The sequence below is a fragment of the Myiozetetes cayanensis genome, unplaced genomic scaffold, assembly GCF_022539395.1.
Source record: "Myiozetetes cayanensis isolate MyiCay16 unplaced genomic scaffold, myiCay2020 scf5-8, whole genome shotgun sequence".
Lineage (NCBI taxonomy): Eukaryota > Metazoa > Chordata > Aves > Passeriformes > Tyrannidae > Myiozetetes > Myiozetetes cayanensis.
Genome location: NW_026087742.1, coordinates 10,835,271 through 10,857,625, shown reverse-complemented (window position 1 = coordinate 10,857,625; position 22,355 = coordinate 10,835,271). Strand labels below are relative to the sequence as shown.

The window sequence follows — 22,355 nt, the reverse complement described above, 5'->3', positions numbered from 1 at the left end:
ATTTATGTCCTTAATGCCCACGTGCAGAACAGCCAAGAGGCTTTTCCTCTTTCTTGCTGGAGGTGGCTGCAGCTGGCTGAGTCCTGCAGAAACTAATGCCAAGGCTGGTTTCTAGGATGCAAGTGACCCCACTCAATTGTATATCGCATCACAGCATAGTGACACAACAAACTAAAACAACGTTTTACGTACAACTGACTCCCTACATTGACTTTTCACAGTTTGTACCGTCTCTTCAGCATAGTCTTAATATTACTTTCCTGAACGAGCCAACCTCCCTGCAATTACTGAGTACTGGTACTGACCACTGCTTTAAACAAACCTCTGTAAATGAAATGGAAGCTATAAAAGCAGTTCATAGCCTTAGCTACCTTCAGTTACCTTCTGAATAGTCACATGAGGATATATGCCAAAATTAAATCCAGTTATTTTTAAGGAACTATACTGAAAATCTACTTAAATGTAAGGAACACAAAAACATCAATGAAGTAGCTGAGCCTGCTATTTGCTTTGCTACAGTGAAATATCATACTTAGTTAGATGTTGAGAATTAATTTGGATAGCAAAGCAACAACAAGGAAGTAATCTTCCCATTCTTGCCAGTACCGGATATTTTGCCATACTGAGTAGAGGGGAGAGAGGGGAAGGGGGAAAAAAAAAAAAAAAGAAAGAAAAAGTGAACCCATTTGTTTATATATAGTTTATATATGTTTAATACAGATGAGATGAACAAGGTTCAAAGTTTGGTACTGGTCTATTAGTCTCAGCTTCAAAGTTTTCAAATATAGTTAAATAAAACCAAATGTAGTTAAATGAATATGAACTGATTTCTTATAAAACACTGAATTCTTGTGCTTTTTGTGGTTATCTGGTATGCAATTCCAATAGCTGAAGCCAAGAGAGCTCAGATCTGGAAAATTAGCTTTGCTGAAAATAGACAAGCAACTCTTCTCTAACATTTACACTAACAACGTCTGGAAAAAAATCCAGCAATCTTCTGTACTTCATTTGAAAGGAAGAATAAATGTCAGTACCAAGCATTTTTCCCATTCTGACCAGGACTCCCTAACCTACATGAAAACACAAAATTACTTGCAAATCAGATTTCTACTTACCTACTTTGTTTTTCCTTCAATATGCCACCAAGTCTTGACCCACATCTCACTGTCTAGGCCATTCCCCAACAGCTCTAAATGAAGATGATTGCAAAGTGAATACAAAAGGTTTAAAAACAAATGATCCTGTGTCTTCTCTCATTAACCATTATTCAGAATTTATTTTGTAATAGCATCTGCTCTTTAGGGAGACAAATTTTCCTACCATGGTCTTGTCTAGTCCTCCTAACATTAAGGAAGAAACATTTTTCAGTCAGTGTAAATACTTCTCAGCTTATACAAGTATAGATGAATCTATTTTTATTAGGTGTCTCTCAAACTCCACCTGGCTTCCAAGCAGGTCAGTAAAAAATGAACCAGATGTCACTCACATCAGTGAAAAAGCAAATGTACACAACACTTCACTTTACTTCTGTAAAGCATAAGTGGAGATGGCCAGCACAATTCACACACTCATGCCATCCCTCATTCTATTCAGTGTTTTAGAAGTAGCATTCCTTTCATCCAAATTAAACTCATGCTACTTTTCAGTTATCTCTCTATGAACATCTGGCCATTGACTCAAGCTGTGCATCACTAAAACAAAAATTTAAAATTTTGTCTCACAGAAGTCCCTTCCAATAAGATCCTTTTCAATCTTTCTAAAACCTTTAACATCTGGCCTTCACTGATAAGACTAATTAATTTCCTTCTGTGTCTTCACAGGTAGGATACTTTTTATGTCATCAGCTGTAGGTATGGCCTTTCCCATCTGTATCCTCAAACAAATGCCTCTTCCATGTTCCCAAAATACCATTTGTTGATTATGTCATGGCATCCTTCTCTGGCTTTGACTAACCTATATGCTCAAATCTGTCCATTTTTTTTGATGCAAAGATACTATGATACTATACTATGATACTAAGATACTATACGTTGACCTCCTTTTTAGCTCCCTGGTGACCCCCTAGGGCAAGGTCTCAATGATGAGGATCTCCAGAGGGGTCTGAGCTGACAGTCTGCTGCTTTGGACCAAGTACTACTCTATTACTTCACAAGCTTCCCATCATGCTAGGGAGTTACAAGTGTAAAAGTGTCTTTATCTATGTGATGTTTTGGTCTGTTATGACTTTCTCAGTCTCCCACCAGAGGTTTTCTCAGCAAAATGTTGGTTTTGTTCAAAATTTTTTTTACTATAACTCAAAAAAAAAAAAAAAAAAAAAAAAAAAGACCTGGGCCAACTGGAAGCTCAGACTGCTTGTAACACTAATCTGTGGTCAGCTATATGTCGTCTTCCACCTACATTTAATTATATATATAATAATACATTATATATTATACATTATATATATAATATATATATAATATATATATGTATATATATACATTATATATTATACATTATATATAATTATACATTTAAATTACATTTAGGTCTGTGTGTTTTCAGATCAGTAATTCAGTTGTCTTTCATGAAAACAACTCATCAAAATCATACAAATGAATGAAAATGCCCTTTTCTTTCTGCACTATGACCTTCTTGTCAATGAAAGGAAGGAGGGAAAGAACCTTACTTGGGTTATATAATTTCTTACTTTTTCACCTGATGTCCTACTCTTTTAATGGTTCCTCATTTTTCTTCATGACATACTCTGTCAGTCAGTCTTCATTTTGGTTTTGCAAAGTCGGAATTCCGTGTCAATAACAATTACATAGACCATTCTGGAACAAGACAATGATACCTCTGGTATATACCAGTGGACAAAGCAAAACACAATAAAAAGGATAAGGCATTTATTCATTGAGATGTAATAGTGTGCTGATGTTAGAGCCTAATGAATCCTCATGTTGACTTTGCACATACACCTTTCAAATAATTCCACTGACTCCCATTGCACTGCATCTCTGCTGAACTGAACTAAATCACAACATTTTAAAGGTTATTCAGAAATCAAAATACTAAACTTCAGTAAGCAAGTCATCCAACTTCCTGGAAGACTTGAAAGCCCTAAAAAACCCAACAAACAAAAGTGTTTTCTCCCAAATTGTCATCTGATATCATATTCAACTATCACTTCTAAGAAGTTTATCAAAATGAAACCTATAGCAAAGTTAATGAAAACCACTGACTCCAAAGAATCTTTGAGCAACATTTATGTACAGAGAACATTCAGAAAGTGAATCCAAGTTTGAATGTCAATACCATACCCATGAGATGAGAAAGTGTTCACTGAAAAATTCCATATATTAAAAAAATTATATTACATGTTAATTATCAGATATGAGTATGCATATATTTATAGGTTATTTTGTGGTGCTCAACTTTGTAACCTCAAAGTAGCTTCAAAATATAAGGTTTTGCTATTTGATATGTAGACACATTAATATATATTTAATATATATAATATTTTACACATATTTTACTAGGAAAGCACATTAAAAAATGAACAAAAAAAAGTCCCGAATGGTAAGTCTTGGTTTATATTCTGACTACAAAACAGTCTTTAGAGGACAATATATAATTTATAATCGGAACAGACATTGCTCAATGCCCAGAAAGGACAGTTATCATTGCCTAAGCAGCCTTTCAGAGCTTCTTTTTGGTCTTATCACTTCAGGTTTTATCTCTTTTACTGAAGGTACTTTAAACTTCACATGCTATTATTAATTTCTGAAGAACTGTTTCTTTGGCAAATATTATCCTATCCAAGCACTCCACAAACCTTCACTGAAGAATACAACATATACATACATGAGACCATTGTGTGAAAAAGCACCATTTGTATCATTTCAGTTTGACTGGCAGAAAATTACTGAAGTTTCTTTATTTGGGGCACCAAAACCAAACCTCTCACAAACTGATGTTTTTCAAAGTACCTATTTCTGTACATTCAAAACTCATCCCCCCTGTTTTCTTTTGATGGAGTCGTGAGAGTTCCCAGATGCTGCCCTGGATGCCACAAGTACCCCTCCCTTAAATACTCTGGAAATAAGGAACAAATGGGTTTCATGTGAGCAGGAGTGTGTATATACAGCATATATGTGACCTGAGTGGTGTGGCAAGCACAGGATGAGAACCCAGTTCTGGCCTACCAGTCACCTCTCCTAAAACAGATTATTTTCTTCCTGGGGAATAAGCACAGGGATGATCCAAACAAGGGAGATGTGCTGCTGTTGGATCTAAGATGTGAAGCAGTAGCTGGTACTTAGGGATCGAGACTCTCCTCCCATCCCCAGCCCCCTCTTGAAAAGATGCACATGCAGCTGTGAATCCAACACATCAGGCACATTCAAAACACTGTGTCTAATTACCTCTAATTCCTTTGAAACTCTATTCCAGAGAACTACTACTCTTGCTCCAAGATGAGGGCAGAAGATTTAAAAGCTCCTTAACAAAACAACACAAGGTATAAGGGAAAGTAAAGCTTGCATGTTTTAAATGTTCATCAAGCCAATGCTCATTCTGAATACCATTAAGTTTTTAAGTAATCTGAATGGAAGTAAAAGCTCAGAAAAATGAGAGTATAGGCCTTTCCATAATATAACCTGCATAAAAGACGTTACAACCTGCTTCTATGCAGCAATTTGAAAGCAGTACATAATTGAAGTACTGGTTTGAAACATAAAGACCATTCTAGATTTAAACGCAAAACTAAAAATCAGGTAAAATTAAAGTCAATCTTTTAAAATTAATAGATATGAAAATATAGGGATTACATAAGTATGCTGCATTGCTATAGCCCCTTGGTTTCTGCAGCATCATCAGTTCTCTGTTGTCCAAGGTAGGAGTATTTCCCAGAAACTGGGGGGGACTGGAGAGGAAGAGCAGGGAAGTGAAATGATGCAGAGGTAATACAGATAGTTTTAGAGAGAGTACAAGACCAAGGAGTAGCTCCACACAGCTGGATGTGGTGCAGCAAAGCCCTGCATCCCTCACAGCACAGTGCTGCCCTGGAGCGCCAGGAACCCACCTCACAGTTCAAACACTCTGCCAGTGTGGAGCTAGTGCTGTGCTCAAGTTATTGAGTGCTCATGTGCTGTTAAGGGAGTGCAGGGAAAAGGCTTTGCACTGAAGTCTGATCTCCTGGAGTTTATCAGCAATAGCCTAGTGCTGCCTCTCAGTGCTTCCAAGTTTGCAACACCTGACCTAATAACACCTTTTTGGAAATGGTGCAGGAGGAAGTGATAGCGACTGGAGACAGATTCACTGCAGGGTTAGGACAGTTGACATCAAGTCCAAATTCAAAATAGCTGTTGGACTTGCCTCTGCACCTATTTTCTGCGTTCCTCATCCAGGAAAATTGATTCAGGGAGGTTCAAATTAGGTCTGCATGGAGCCTGTTTGGTTCATACAGAGTTTATGCATGAAACTAGCTAATCTGTTTGTGGATTAAAGATGGTTTTAACCACATTAAAGTAGCATTGAGATCTACAGTAGAAAAACATGGCTGGGTCTGCACTTGTGTCATGACTAAACCAAAAACTGAATGACAACAAAATACTGGATGATAACTGTAGCTCAGTTGTCCATCTTGTCTATTCACTGCAAAAGATACTCATTTTGTAGGTGATCAAGTTAAGCTATACATAAATTAAGGTCACTGAAGCCTCTTTGTAATCAGCCAAGACTAAACTCAAAGACATGACGTGTCAGCTTTCTTGCAGATCAGTTGTGCACCCCTCTTTAAATGGAAGGACAACACAACACACTAGGAAAAGGAATATCAATATGCTGGCTGTTACTGAAACTGATTTTCCCCACAGCTTAATCTAACGCCATCTGAAGAAAACATGATGTCAGCTTACAAAGTGCTCCTTAAATTCAACTAAGCTGAATAACTTAAGTTTGGAAGTTCCCTCAGTAAATAGAAGTAAGAACAGCATGAAATATATAGAAGTTTGTTTTACTTGAAATATTTGTTCATGAGAATCCAAAATTGCTTAGTGCCCTAGACTAAATTTCTTTTCCACCCCAGAGAGAGGGTGTTCCCTCTAAACCAGATGACGGCACAAGAATTTCAGAAAGTATTGTTTTCATTTTAAGGATCTTCAGATTGCACATAATTTTAAAATAAAGCACCGGTAGTCTGAAAGTTATAAGATATTAAAATTCTTTTTCTTTAAAAAACAATAAAGCACCATTAAAAATATTTAGTATTCTATTAGAGGTATAGTCTTTTTACTGCCTTTAGCACCAGGCTACCAAAGTACCCTCAGTAGTCTAACAAAAGCTAGAAGTAGTGTCTGTCATAGTTAGATCATTTCCTCTTTCTCTAAGGGGGAAACTAAGCATAAAATATAGATTTGTTTTATTTTATTTTTTAAATAAATGCATACATGTACTTCTATGTTTGTGTCAGAGACACAGTTATGTAAAAGAATTGTGCCTTGCACTCAAATTTCCATAGGAAGTGGCTCCCACCATCCCAAAAAATCCTTAGAAAGGCTCATGAGACAAGCTTTATAAAGCATCTAAAAATTTCCAGCCTTTATAAACTAAATTCATTATAGTGATTGTCTACCTCAAAATTAAGTCAATTTTTTTAAAACTCACTTTCACTCATCATCTTCAAGACAAGAAGTATGATCTTGTACTGAAATCCCTATTCTCTGGGAATATCTTTTCTCTAGAAGCCTAGGTTTCATATCAAGAAATCACAGAATAAATGAGCTTGGAAGGGATGTCGAAGACACAGAATCATAGAATGGTCTGGATTGGAAGGAACCCTAAAGGTCACTTAATGCCAACGCCCTTGTCCACTAGACCACATTTCTCAGAGCTCTACCCAGCCTGGCCTTGGAGACTTCAAGGAATGGGACAGCCACACCTTTTCTGCGAAACCTGTTCCAGTTCCTCACCACTCTCACAGGGAAGAATTTTTTCCTCATATTTAATCTAAACCTACTCTCTTCCAGTTTGACGCCATTCCCTCCTTGTCCTGTCATCACAGGCCCTTGCAAAACTCCATCTTCCTTGTAGGTTCCCTTCAAGTACTGGAAGGCCACAATCAGGTCATCCCGAAGTCCTCTTTTCCAGGCCCAACAATCCCAGTTCTCTCAGCCTTTCCTCATAGCATAGCTGCTCCATCCCTCTGATCAACTCAGTGGCCTCCTCTGGACTCACTCCAACAGGTCCATGTCCTTCCTGTGCTGGGACCCCAGAGCTGGAGGCAGCACTGCAGATGGGGTCTCACCAGAGCAGAGCAGAGGGGCAGAATCCCCTCCCTCCCCTGCTGCCCACACTGCTTTGGATGCAGCCCAGGACACAGGGGCTTTCTGGGCTCCCAGTGCTGGGTCATGTCCAGCCTTTTACCCACCAGCACCCCCAAGTCCTTCTCTTCTGGGCTGCCCTGGGTCTGTTCATCCCCCAGCCTGGATTGGTACCCTGACCCAGGTGCAGCACCTTGGATTTGGCCTAGTTAAACCCCATGAGATTCCCATGGGCCCACTTCTTGAGCTTACCCAGGTCCCTCTGGATGGCATCCAGTCCTTCAGGTGTGTCAACCATACCACTCAGCTTGGTGTCATCTGCAAATTTGCTGAGAGTGCACTCAATCCCTTTATTTATGACTATGCCATTAATGAAGATCTAAGAATCATCTAATCTGATTCCCTGCTGAAGTAGGTCTCAGAGCAGGTTTTGCAGTAGCTTGTCTAGTCACGTCCTGAACATTTACAAGAATGGAGATTCAAATATCAAATAGAAATATCACATCTATCAGAGTGCTCCTGGAGAGGAACATCTGCATCTTCATAGAATTTCAAAGGTAGCTGTGATCACTGTGGTGCTCGGTTCTGATTTCCTTCATAAAGAACTCAAAGAACTGGATTCACTCATTTCTGTATCAACTCATTGAGTCAGGACATGTGTAAAATAAATTTTGATTTAAAGAGGTGATATTTGAGATACTGCAATGCATTCCATACTCAAATGAATAATCCATATCATATAACATCTATATAACTATCACCTTAACGGACACTTTAGAAGGTGGTCATTTTTGGTTCAGAAGATACATCCTTCTAACCTGGTCTTGTATTACTTCATCTTTCACTATAAAAGCGTCTCCTACAGTTCAGTAATCCTAAGCACAGAGACCAATTACTTTCTAGCTATCAAACTATTAATCCCCGGGAATTATAAATAAATATGTCAAGCAACAGAGAGAAAAGGGGGAAAGAGAGGGAAAAATGAAAAAAGACACTAGCAGACAAAAAGAAAAACATGTTCCAGAAAGCTTGCATCTCAGTGCAACCAGGATTTCAAAGAATGCTTCACTGCTGGTCATTTTACCAGCAGTAGTGAAAATAGAAAGCAGCCAGTTTTGTAATCAAGAACAAATCAGCTTAGGTGCTTCTATCAACAGCACAAAGTGAACTTTATGTTGAGTTGAAGGCTGGAAGAAAGAATCAGGGATTATTTTCCTTCTGAAAGCTGTTCCACTTTTCTGGCTTGTGCAAACTGGACCAGGTCAGAGAGAGATTTTTGCAGTGGATGGTTCAAGCTGTGGCCTTGAGTTCGAAGCACTTACATAATATGTGGTCATGTATCCCCCACCACTCTAACCATTAAACCTTTCCAGTAAGAGCCTTACTGTGTGAAAAGTGTCTGTCTCCTTGAAAAACAATTAGGGAATTACATTGCAAAGTCATGAAAAAGTACTTCCTCTAAAACCTATGAAGAAATCAGACACCTGCATGTGCAATGCAGTCTTAAAAGCAGAATGACAGGATTACAAGGTCAATGGTTTTCCTTTTGACAGATGTTATCTAGGCAGGATTCTGGCTCCTAGAGAGTTCAGAAAAAGGAGAAAGACAAAATACAATCCAAAAACTACAACAGGCAGCAAAAACCAACCAAGTGAAAAAGAACTTTAAACAAAATAAGCAAGAATTATGAGAGATGAGAAGTATCTTTTTCTGAAACCACACAACTCATTCAGTAACATCCAAGAGATGCACATAAAGTCAATAACATTAGGTTTTTTACTTCATTAGATTCAAGGATGAAAGAATTCATAAAATCACAAGGCCTCTTTACATGTGGTTTTGTAACCAGAATTTGTTTTCAGATATGAGAGCATAAATAATTTGCGGAGCCCCTGGTGGTCCAGTGGTAAAAGGCGCCGCGCTGTCACCGCGGAGACCCGGGTTCAATTCCCGGTCAGGGCCACTCCCGGGCAGGTGGGGCTCATTAGCCCTTAAAGGCAACCCACCTACGTCCTAAGGACCTCGCTGCCACCGTCCAAGCTCGCTTGGCCCCGGCAGATGAACCTTAGGATTAAAGGGTGGGCTCAGTTCCGCGCACACTGTGTCTCACCTAAAAAATCCAATGCGCAGGCTGGAAGGTGTAAAGACCTTCCCCGGATCTTCGCTCGCGAAGACTGGCCATTATTATTATTATTATCATTATTAAATAATTTAATGTGTGTAAAATGCCCCACAGACTTCCTTGACGCACTACTCATGCAAATCCATTCCTATTGGGCTGATCCTTCAAGCATGTGGCTTGCCCACAACCTGGACTTGACCAATCACTTTGTAAATGTATAAACTAAGAATCTTCTCATAAGATGCTGTGTATAGGACAGGAATGAAAAACCCACATATAAATAAGCAGAACTCCAAATCTTATCAAATGGGTGAGCTCCTGCAATACAAGTTAGTTGTCTATAATGTAACATGCAGTCAGACAAGCACTCAGCAAGACTCTGATGTCACTGTTAAGGCCAGTAAGCAGCCAAAGAAACAATATTCTGTAGACTACAGCATCAGAAAGCCCACTAAAGCAAGGGTGTCCCTCCTCCCCCCCAAAAAAGGGGGTGTCACTGAGGGCCCATAGACTGTGGAGGAACAACACTGAAGTGATGTATGCCTCCTGCAGCCTTACCTTGGCCAGCCTCAGCCTTGGCACAGTGGCAGCTGAGATGCCTTCGGAGACTAATTAATCATGCAGCTGGAGGGCTTTGGATTTGACCAATCCAAATTGGGGATTGGACCTCACCACTATGCACCTCACAGGACTCTTGGATCTCCCTAACTTTTCCTTGACTCTGAGCATGAGAAGATGCCGGTTAAAGATACATTTTTGATACAAACCTAATAGTAGAGAAAACGGCAATTTATTCTGCATATCAAGAGCAAAGGATCACTTCTACTCTTCTCCACCAAAATAAAGAAAAGCATTTGGCAAGCACAAAACCATTCTAATATCTGTACACAAAGCAGACTTAATCTTACTTGGAGTCTTCAGACACCATGCCAACGAAATAAGAGCAAATTCTGGACACTATTATTATTCTCACATGGTTACTGAGCAACTTCTTACTAAAGATAGACACCCGACACTGTCTCCCACAACTGAATCTTGCTTCACTTACCACTTAGTCTATCATTCACTGTACTGGTACATCTAACTCCTGGTGTTAGCTCCTTGAGAAAACATAAATAACTGAATGTGTGTAAAATGCCCCACAGACTCCCCTGACGCACTGCTCATGCAAATCCTTTCCTACCAGGCTGATCCTTCAGGAATCAGACAATAGGTAACACGAGTGTATGTCAAGACTCAAGGAGGAGCAAACTTACTGCAGCAAAGAGAAAAGATAAGCAAAGAATGGAGGCATAAGGCAAAAACTGCACAGACATTCTTGCAGAAATAATGTGTCATCTCTGACACAAAGTCCAGAGGAGGCCACCAAGTTGATTAGAGAAATGGAACACCTCTCCTTTGTGGAAAGGTTGGGAGAATTGGGATTGTTTAGCCTGGAAAAGACCTTGCGGTGTCCTAATTGTGGTGTCCAGTACTTGAAGGGAACCTACAAGAAAGATGGAGAGGGACTATTTACAAGGGCACAGTAAAGCACTGGCACAGGTTGCCCAGAGAAGCAGTGGATGCCCCATCCCTGGAAGAGTTCAAGGCCAGGTTGGATGGGGCTTTGAGCAATCTGGTCTAGTGGAAGGTGCCCTGCCCATGGTAGGGGGGTTGGAACTAAGTCCCTTCCAACTCACGGCATTCTGTGATGCTATGATATGATGATAGGAAGCGCTACATGAAACACTGCACCAACTGCAGTAGCTCCAGCTGTGCAAAGTACAAAGAAATATTCTGAGGACAGTTTTATATATGATTATCTATGTTAATCTAGAACAGAAGTGTGGGTGCACTGGCAGTATCACAGCACATACTTCACATCTCTGTCTGCTCTGCCTCTTGTTTTCCTTATTTTCCTTCCTACGTTTCTCTACCCTTAACTCACCTCCAATTCAGCAGGCCATTCTGTATCACTGAATATTTGAAAATTCTTTTAAAATCAGCAACCGAATGCTTATATTAAATATACCGCTATCTATTTCTGTATAGAGGTGTGTGTGTATACACACACACAGAGGCACACACGGTATTCACACACATACAGAGAGCATAACCCTACCAGAATTGCTTCCAGCTACTGGGATATAACACTACTTTGCCCACCAGATGGCAGTAACTTCAACTTAATATAACCGGTCACCACATGCACAGCAAACAATGGCATTCCTTATATTTGGGGTTTTCCTTAAGAGGGAATGCTGGGTATTTGAACATGTAGAGTAGAGCTATTCCAGTTTCCCTCTATTTAATGACAAATTGTAGGATGAAGTGTTCTACTAACAGTTAAGTTCAACATTGATCAGCGTATCCTCTAAAGTTGTTTCAATTTTTTTTTTTTAACAGATATCATTTCATAGGGTGTTTTTCAGTATACTGTAATTTTCCCAAATTTGAGAAGTGCAGGTGTTATTTCCAGTAATTGTCTTTTTCCCAAAAATAATTCCCAAACAGAAATAACTGGGTAACTTTCAATTGCATAATAAACAGACTTTTACAATACATGCTGACAAAAAGACTAAAGGGCTCCAAAGAAAGGGGGAAATGGAAAAAAACCTTGTGCATAATTGTTTGACAAAAATATGCAGTGTGCAGATTTTGTGACTCAAGGTAACATCGACTGCAAAAATATTGCAGGCAGTACATACTATATTACATACAGGCTAAATTGCCTTTAATGTGAGAGTTGACAATTGCTTCTACTGGTAAAAGCAAGAAAGTTTTCTCAACATAGTCCAGGCACCATAAAATAATGTAATCTAGTGGATGGGGACTTCTCTGCAGGACTTCCAGCTTTAAAAGCAACTAATCATTGATTTTAGCCAAAAGATTATTGTTCCTCTTTTATTTTTTTTAACTTCTCCCATTTTTTTAAAAGAAATTTTCCAGAACAAAATGTTCTATATTATAAAAAGAGGACTTCACTCCTACTAATATTAGTATTCAGTATGATTAACTGAGGTTATATTCATCTCTATTCTGACTGCAAAGATAATATCAAAAGTGCACATTCTTATTAATAAAACACACTCATCTTCCAGTAAATTTATGACAAAATACACAGTCTGTTTGGACAGCTGGCTTCCACCATCCTACAAGCAGGGATTCAAGATCCTTTTTTAGTTTCATAATCTTTTTTTCAGCAGAAAGAAAAAGTAGAGCAAAATTTTCTCCAGATATACAAAACAAGTAAGTATGGTAATATTAAAAAAAGACCACAAAAATAATGTAAAAAAATTATCCAGCCTTTATGGATAAACAGAAGATTGAGAGAAAACAATGACAGCAAAAAAGAAACTTATATCAGAGATATAAAGAAATGAAAGAAAGGAACTAGCAAAAGATTCACAGTAACAGGAGGAAACATAAGAGCAGGAGGGAAAGAAAATATGATTGTGAAGATGTTGGGAAGAGAGAGAAGGAAAGTTTAAGTGTGGCTATCAGGCCTGGCTTTAGGAATGCCACTGCATGTAAAAAGCTAGGCCTCCGTCACCTGCTCTAATTGAAATAGGCTGGTGAAATACTGTTTTTCAAGAACACAGTGATATGTCTACTTTCTACTGATTAAACATTAAGCAGTCAGGCAGACTTGTCTTTCACACTTAAGGCTAATATTCCTGAATATTTCACTACTAATAGCCAGTTCCTCTAAATAAACCAAAAAGGTAAATCCCACTTACATGGATGTGCACTAGACTACCAGCAGCCCAAATCAGTGTCATTTTAACTGAAGATAATCTCTAGATACAGTATAATTCACAAATGCCTTCTATAAACTTTTCATTATGGCTTGATATTCTTCTGAGATCGCACATTCACATCAGCTGGAAGTATGAGCAGAACCTACCATAAAAGTCATTCCTAACATCTGAAGGGAGAGGAAAAGTAAAGGTATCAAAGAATTTTGAGTATGAGCCTGTCCAAAATGGTTTGAACCGGAAAATGCAAACCTGTGTGAGCAACCATGCACTCAAAATCCATCCTTAGATCAGAAAGAGAAACCAAATGAGTCATTGTTGAAGGGAACAGAGTAAAGCACAGGGGTCCACCGTTCAACACAAGGGCCCAGCATAAAAAGTTTAGCACAACCCAGTGATGTTCAAAGCGCTGGTGAAGTAGGAGTGACAGGCAACTCCTTTTTCCTCCAACTGCAGTATCAGTAGTAATCCTACAGCCATGTTTAGAAAAATTCTGTATATTTTGAAAAGGATATGGGAAAAAATATAGGTAAAGGAAAAACCACAACTACGTGGATACTGGGCAACGTGTTACGGTGAAATTCTCAAGAGATATCAGATCTATTTTAGCTGACTTGAACAAATATGTAGCAGTGATTACAGGAAAACAAATACCACCCATGAGTGCCAGCAGAAAACAATGGCTCAAAGCTGAAGCTGGTCAAATTTAAATTAGGCAAAAGGCACAAATTCTGATAGTTTGTTTCAGGAATTAATCATTCTTGCTATAAATAGTGAATAAATAAAAATAAATAATTTCCTGCTTCTAAGACAAAATACAAGGGAGCACAAAATGTAAAAACTTCAGAGTTTAAACTACATGGTCCAATGTCACATTCTGATTTGAACCACAGCCCTGTGCTGTGAGAAGCCCCATGACTGAGTTCCTTGGAAGCCATTTCAAACACAGAGTGTCTCCTCCCTGTCCTGGGAAAGCCTCCATGGGATGGAAAACCTCAGCACTGCCCATGGCCCCATGTGCACTGGATGACTGGGATTCTGAACCTTTGGGTACTGGCCTCAGGGCTTACCTGCAGCTCCTGAAGTGACAAACACGGTCCTCCTCTGAGACAGAATGGCAGCTGCACACCTGGAAAAGATGCAGGGCATCAGAACAAGGATACAGGACTCACACAATAAACTAGCTGAGTTTCATGTTTTATTTTTAAATGAACCCTGTTTTAAAGAAAGACATAATGTTATATCCTAGAATTACAAAATATAAAACCATAAAAGAGTAATCTTTTTTTTTTCAAGGCTTGATGAACTTCAACATGTTAACAAATTTAAGCAAATTGTCATATACCTGCAGTTGAAGTGACAAAATAAGGTGGTACTATGACATCTCTCTTGCAGACCCCACAACCTTTCAGCACATCAAAAACTGGGGTCACTCTTGCTGGCTGGACATGCAGTTGTGTGCTGACCTATGCAAGTGAATAAAGTCATGATTTTATGACTTTTATTTAGTTCCAACCAGTTCCATTTCTTAGACTGAATTTTGGCACCTGAAAATTCTTTTCTTTCCCCTCTCGATGGATTGTTAGAAAACATATAGCTTGAATTTATGCACAAACCCTATAATTTTTCTCATTTGTGCTAACTTCTTCACAGCAGACACAAAGTTGTGTTTAGCAGAATATTTAGGGAAAGTATTAATCTACAATCACATGCCTAGCACAGTAAATACAATACCAAGGGAAAACACATGCAGCAGAAGCACTATGCTGGGAAAATGTGTTTAGTTTACACAGTAAGAAATGCTTTGAGCTGTTTGTTTTCAGCATATCACATACAGTGCCTTCCTTTCACTAACATGGAGTTTTTCAAGAAGAGGGATAAGTTAGCAAACTGTTGTTACACTCAGCAAAAGCACAGGATTTTTAAACGAGGAACCCTTCAGTTTCTGAGGGCTCAATTAGTATTAATTACAAGTTTAAAGAAGCACCACAACATATTCACATTGATAGTATAGGCATATCTACAGCATAATTACTGTCACTTCAATAAGTGCAGTCATGCATGCACATCGCCTTCTAGGATCAAAGTGGTGGCATTTCAAGTCCGGGCTCCTGCTATCAGAGGCAACCGTGTTTCACATTCCCTTTATAAATGTATCGTTTTCCACCTTGCAAACAGTTAGACGTGTGTGGAAAAACAAAACCTGACCACCTTCTTGAGAGTCTCCTTCAGAGCACTACTGCTTTGATGGCTGGAAATCTTCTAACTTCCAGTCTGATTTTCTGTCAATTATTTCTATCCCAGCTCTGTTCTTCAGATTAAATGACTGTTCTCCTTAACTCACAGTTGTCCTCTCCCCACAGTGTACATTTTCTCTTGGCCTTTATTTTACTGAAGAGAAATAAAGCTTTTAGTATCCTCACAATAACCTTTCCCTTCCCCCTATTTGTTTTATTCTCATTTCCCCCTTTGTTACACCTAAGTTCCTGCTTCCTACACCTGGGCACCCTGAATGCTTGGTAATATTCCTGGGGAGGTTGTTGTGGCATTAATAATTTTATTTCATTACCTGAAAGGTCTAACTTGGTACATTTTTAACTGGCATAAACCTCACCTATGGACATATCAGATCACTGGGATTGCAGTCAATTTGGATGAAATTCATCTTACCTAGTTTTAAGCAGCTTCTCTGAGCTAGTCACTGCAGGCCATCTTAGAGAGACATTTCACAGCATGATTCATCTGACCTGTTTTTAGAGATTCTGACTGGGTGAAATCTGTTGTGTCCTAGAAATACTCTTCACTGACCATCTCTAAACAAATACCTCAGTTGGAGAAACCTATACTGAATTCACTGAACAGCTTATTTTGTTGGTTATTAATATAATCAGCTCCTTCATTTGCTTTTTAAAAATCTTGAGATATCAGATAATAGCAAAAGCAGTCCCAACCACATATATAACTAACTTTTCAGACTTCTATCCTATTTATATTCCTCGCACTCTCCCAGTTGTGAAGTTTTCTCTGGATTATTCATTGACGGTACTTTTGAACAGGCGCATTGAAAATGGCTCTTCTAGGATGCCTTTAAAACGCACAGTAACTAAAGGTGGCACAATTTCCTCTCAAAAATCAAGTGCTTGTGTAATGATTTGACAGAATTACCATTTGACAATTGTTATTCTAGTCTGGCATACAAGCGACAGCTCTTTTAGGAAATCAGATTGTAGTAACATTCAGTAGTGAAAACAAAATGCTGAATTTGATAAAATAAAAGGATGTAGACTTGGGGAAGTAGGCAGATGCTTTTTGGCAATCCATCTCTATTGAAGCTACTTAACTACATCTTCCAAGCAAGATGCTTGAAAAATTTGAATAGTAGAAGCTAAACATTAAAATCAAACAAACAGGTGCAAATGTGTATTTCTATCATCTTCTCTGATGGAATAATTACAGAATTTTTCTTCACAAAGAAAAAAATAAAGTCAGAAGGAATTTGATACTCTCCCTCACCTCCATAGACAAATCAATGTAGTTACGGTACTATATGGTCTCACAGTGGATTAATATTTAAATATTTACTGCTCTTGAATCTTTTGAATGTTAAGAATTTACCTTAAATCCTCCAAATATGAGCTATAAAATGGGAAAATGTAACCACTCTACCACTGTTTCTTTGCTTTGAGAGGGAAGTGCTAGTAGAGATAAATAGGTTTATCCCAGGTTTTGCAGCAAGTACCAAGCTGGACTGGATATTTTGAGAGTTTTGATTTGACAGTACACAGTCATGAAGGTTTTTTCACATCTCACTAATACTGTTTACGTACAAGCATTTGAACAATTCTTAATGTGACACAAGTGTTCAGACAAAATTCTTCATGAGAGGGGTAACTGGTGAAAGTTTTTATCCAAACCCAAACTAAATACAGAATTGCAGAATATATGGAAGATTGCTGAACACAAGCATGAACAATTCAAAACTGAGTTATTTACCATAGCAGAACTAACTGTGAGTACTTGTCACCCTACTTGGTGCTAAGAAACCAAAACTCAGAATAAGAAAGGTGAACACCTGACAACTTAATTCCTTGGACCACAAAAGCAAAAGGATTAACTTCCAGATAGTTCAGGCTCAAGGAAAAATTAATGGGCAGAAGGTCCATGAACACATACTGAAGGATCGGGCAGGGATGTCCTGTCTAACATCACAAATCCAAAAATGAGGGATGCCAAGAGAGCACAAGGAAATGGATCCCTGAAAACTGAGAGGCCCATGTGCTATCCCCCAACTCTGTGCCCTGTTAGCACTGTCATAAAATAAGCATAGAGGCAGATGGACCATTCATCTGGCCCACAAGAGTATTTCTTGAATTATCTTTTTCCGTGAATAAAAACCCAACAGACTTCAGTATCACCTTAGGGAAACTGAAATAAAATTGTGGGGGGAAAATGTCAATTTAAAATTGTTTAACAGTACAGCCTAAAAGTGAGATCACCTAGTCAGAAATAATGAGTGAAGAAATACCATCAGCATTCTCACACAACATACATTTGGACCCAAAATCCCTGCCACAGCAGGTTCAAAGGGTTGTCATCTCACAGAAATATGATTTTTTTCAGGATGCAATTCCAGCAACATTTTTAATGTCAGACTATCAACCATCTTGCCCCTCATAAACCAAAAATGATCAGATTTTTCATTCTCTATGGAAATTGTACTTTCTTAGGCCAGAATTCTCATAAACGTTCTTGACAGAGGCATTTGTTAAGCATATGTGCTGACCTTTTCAAAGTTTCTCTTTTTCAAAATTAGTGTTCTTGTTTATCATTTTGCTGTGTGTTCTTTAATAGGCACATAAGCTAAGCACAAACTTTGCATGCTCACTCTAGTTTGCAAAGTTCCCTACCCATGAGCGTACAAGTATTACAAGATTTCTTTATCATTCTTTCTTGTCAGTAAAGTATAACTTCCAGAGCTCTTCAACCAATACAAACACAGGAGAAATTTCCACCCCTCTTCATGAAACAGGATGTAATAATTCTACCAGAGGCATATCTGTATATAAAATAGCCAATATTTACCCTGAGAACTGTCTCTTTCATGATTAACTATTTGGGAGAAATCAAATAATAAGGAAAAAAAAAAAAAGTAGTCATTTCCCAGACAACATAACATTTTAAAACCAAGACCAACAGTAGGTTAGACACGCTCTGGTCCTGTTTGCTTTTTGTTGCTGGAGCACTTCCCTATCAAGACAGGCTGAGAAGGTCAGGGTTGTCAGGCCTGGAGGAGAGAAGTTTCCTGGGACACTTACTGGGGCCTTTAATACTTGAAGGGGTTTGTGAGAAAGGTGTAGAGAGACTATTTAGAAGGGCCTGTAATGATAGGGCAAGGAATAATGGTTTTAAGCTAAAAGAGGATAGATTTAGGTAAGATACTAGGGAGAAATTCTTCACTATGAGTGCGGTGAGACACTGGAACAGGTTACTCAGATCAGCTGTGGCTGCCCCATCCCTGAAAGTATTCAAGGCCAGGTTGGACGGGGCTTGGAGCAACCTGGTCTAGTGAAAGGTGTTCCTGCCCATGTCAGGGGGTTTGGAACTAGATGATCTTTAATGTCCCTTCCAAGCCAAACTATTCCATGATTCTATGGCAGTTTGGCATGACCAGACCTTTACAGCAAATATTTTTGCCCTGAGATAATATCACAACGATTGGGATCTTAATTTAGCCAGGGTCTATACAAGAACAAAGCTCTTATTGCTGTTGTTCTGCATGTCTGTATTAGAAAGCTACAAGAAATATCAGGCTATTTCAGATTAACATTATTTAAGTAATGGTAAAGCTTTCCTTTGAGTGAACAGAATATAAGCATTAAAGTGACTTCTGCTTATCAGTATCAGAGGCTCATAAAATGGCAGTACAGAAAAGAACCTTATACACTTAAGTTGCTCCTGGAATCAGATTAACTTTCGTTTCAAAACATCATAGAACTATGAGTGAGAAGATGTGTCTTTCTGGTCATTTGACTTAGCGTGCATGCTGCATCTGTTATTTATTTTCATTGCATTTGGAAGGAGACTTCAATAAGAGGCAACAGCTAATCAGACTTTCTGAGGCTTTTTGTGGTGGGGATTATAGACTAAGAAGAACATTCAAGAGCCAGAGAGACTTAATTTGTTTAGTATCTTAAATCGAAGTTGATGCAGTTAGTCACCCCCAAGTTTATAACAAAGCAAATCCATGTACAGTACCAAAAGCACATAAATGCAACTGTTACTGGCTTAACTGATCTATCAGGCCTCTTGCTTTTGAGGAAGAAAGCCTGTGGACTTGATACCAAAATTCAAACACACTTCTAAGCTTTGATGATTCTTTGCTACATGGGTTTCTCCAAGTCCTTGCTCTAAGCAAGTCCAAAGTTAGGCTTGAATATTCATTGTCATTAAGGAAATCTGGAAAAGGATGATCCTTGAGAAAAAAAAACAAAGGATTTTTGGTGGGGATTAACCTGGTAGCACTCTTAAAAACCATGAGTTAAAAAGGGATCTTATCATCAAATTTCAGACAACTGTAATTCATCCTGTATCCCCAGGCTAAACCTGGGGTTCTTCTGGGTTTTGCTACCTTTGCTTTATCCAGTAGATTATTAGGATGTGTAGTTGATAAACCACTGTCCTTAAAATGTTGGCTTACAAACACTGCTGCAGGCCATAATAAAGTGCCAGAATATGAATTGCCTAAAGATGGTACCGAACTGCAGAACCCGCTGAACAAGAGGATCATGGTTTTTTTGTTCTGCTTTGGTGTACTATGATAGAACTGACACTTTTTTTTGAAGAATCTTATTACCTGGATGACTCAAATTATGAGACTTTTGATGAAGTAAGTAACTCTTTATAAAACCTTTTTCTCAGTTGCTGAAGTTTTCATAGGCTAGATGTTCTGCATTGGTTCAGCTATCTTAACAGATTTCCACAATCCCTTGTATTTCTTCAGCTAAGGAAAAATGGAGGGAAGAAAGGGTAGATAAACCATGCTGGTAGGAATGGTACCTCCCATAATTCAAGGGAGCGAGTCAGTCTAAAATTCCTGTAAAGTAAACTGATGACACAATGACCCTGCCTCCAGCATACTGCATTAAAACTTTGTCTACCTCTCTTGTAAAAACAAAGGATTTCATTCTGAAGATAACAGGGGCATGAACTGCATTGATTATGAAGGAAATTGCACCTGATAATCCTTGCTATGCAAACCACAGAACTTCCCATCATCCAGAAGGAATCTTCAGTATAAAAAAAAGCTCTCCTTTTCCCTGCTCCTAAAACCAGCGATGTAGTCCCTTGGATCACAGAGGCTGAATTGGTTCCTGTACCACAATGGAGGTTAGAAAACAGTGGTGCTTCTTGAGGCCCTTATAGCCCTGGTATTCAAGGGGGATAAGATGCCTAGATGATTTGCGCCCTCATTTAAATGAATAGTTCAAAGAGGAAAGTAAAGAGAAATATCCAGTTATTGGTCATCCCCAGCTGAAATGGAGTAAAAGGCCTCAAACCGGCTGCCTGAACTTTAGCTTGAATGAACCAAGTGCAAAGTTGGCACATCACTCAAGCAACAACCCAGTATAACTCGAAGTTTTTCAGAACCTCAATGTTGACCACACAAGAGGGACAGGAGTGCGTGTCCTTTGGGGCAACACATCAACACATGGTAAAATCCACTCTACAACAACAACAATAGAACTAAAACTTAATGGTTTCACAATCATGTTTTCATTGCTCATAGAAATACAACTATTCCCTTCAACACCAAGCCTTACACATCTTTCATTGCAATGCTCTCAGTTCCTTACAGGACAAGACTAATTATTTCAAGAAATTATCATGAACATAATTAAAATCAGATCCTCCCCTTGGTACACTCTGCAGACTGCTGTGAATCTAGATATTATTTTCTTATCAATTACATTAAAATGGACATTTTTTACTTTAAAAATCTTCCTTCTAGTAGCCAAATCTCTCTCTTTTTAAATTTTGTTTATTAAAACATAATATGTTATCAGGATGAGAATAATTTCAAGCAGTGCTTGGATACCAAATGCAGCAGCACTGTCTTTTGCATTGTTTATGCCATACATGAAAGACTTGAGTACTTAATCTTTTAATTTATTATCGAAGGTAATAAAAATTAAGAGAATTCCACACCCTAAATAAAGCTGAAGGCACAACACTTCTACATGGTGTATGAATTTCTAAACTGCAGTCAGCATATGAACATGTTTGTCATCATTAACATGCATCTCTAGTACAGCAGGAACACCACAGTGCTGTATTACATCTAACAGCCTACACAAAAGACCAGCAAACAAATTCTTGTTTTAAAGCTGATGGAACAAGTTAATGGACCTTCTGGAGCAAAGTTACAGTTTGCAGTCATGTCAAAGTCTATCTGAAAACTGAATTAATATGCAGGATATAAATTATCCAGAATGAATCTAATTAATCCAGATCATGACTATCCTAAGATAATGGGCTTTCTACTTTTGATATTAATATTTAATTGTTTATATTTTCATATGCATTTTTTTTCTAAGATAGTTTTGACCCACAAATGTGCAGGGTAGGCCCAAGACTTTTTTCAAAATAGCCTATTGCTATTTGGAAGCAACTTAGTGTTAGTTCACATACTTTCTTTTCGAATACAGAGTCCTCAGTCTGAAGTTGAATCAAACCAACCTATAGATCAACGAAACTTCAGAATACACCCTGAGAAAACACTGCCCTTGATACACTCATAAATATTAATTACATTTACAGGATAGCAATACAAATTTTACCAAGTACCACAGGTCCCTACAGTTATTGAAGAGCAGGAAAAAATACTGATGGAAATTACCTGTGTAATTATTCGTGCCCCTGGAACTTCGAACTCTGTTCAACAGTTCACCAGACGGTTCCCCCCACTACACCCCCACCAGTTTTAACAGGAATAGTTGGAATAAAATTAATCTCATACTGATAATAAGAACACAAATGCTGTAGAGCTTGTAATAAAGCAGAACAACATACAGTAAGTATATAACAGAAGCTACTGGTCCTATAGCAAACTCTTTAACAGAAAAATTCTAATAAAAATAGTAAGCCATCAAAATTTACAAACTACCACAAACAGTTAAAATGTCACAGAACAGA

At 38.4% G+C, this 22,355-nt stretch overlaps 1 long non-coding RNA gene across 6 annotated transcripts in view; it reads right to left on the bottom strand.

Moving 5' to 3' along the window:
* Positions 1-22,355, bottom strand: part of LOC126648605 (uncharacterized) — a 292,288-nt gene that overhangs the window by 123,774 nt on the left and 146,159 nt on the right. For all 6 annotated transcript variants that reach the window (XR_007630844.1, XR_007630840.1, XR_007630843.1 and 3 more), the window contains one exon: positions 14,234-14,292. This is a non-coding gene — a long non-coding RNA (uncharacterized LOC126648605). The remainder of the gene's footprint in view (positions 1-14,233; positions 14,293-22,355) is intronic.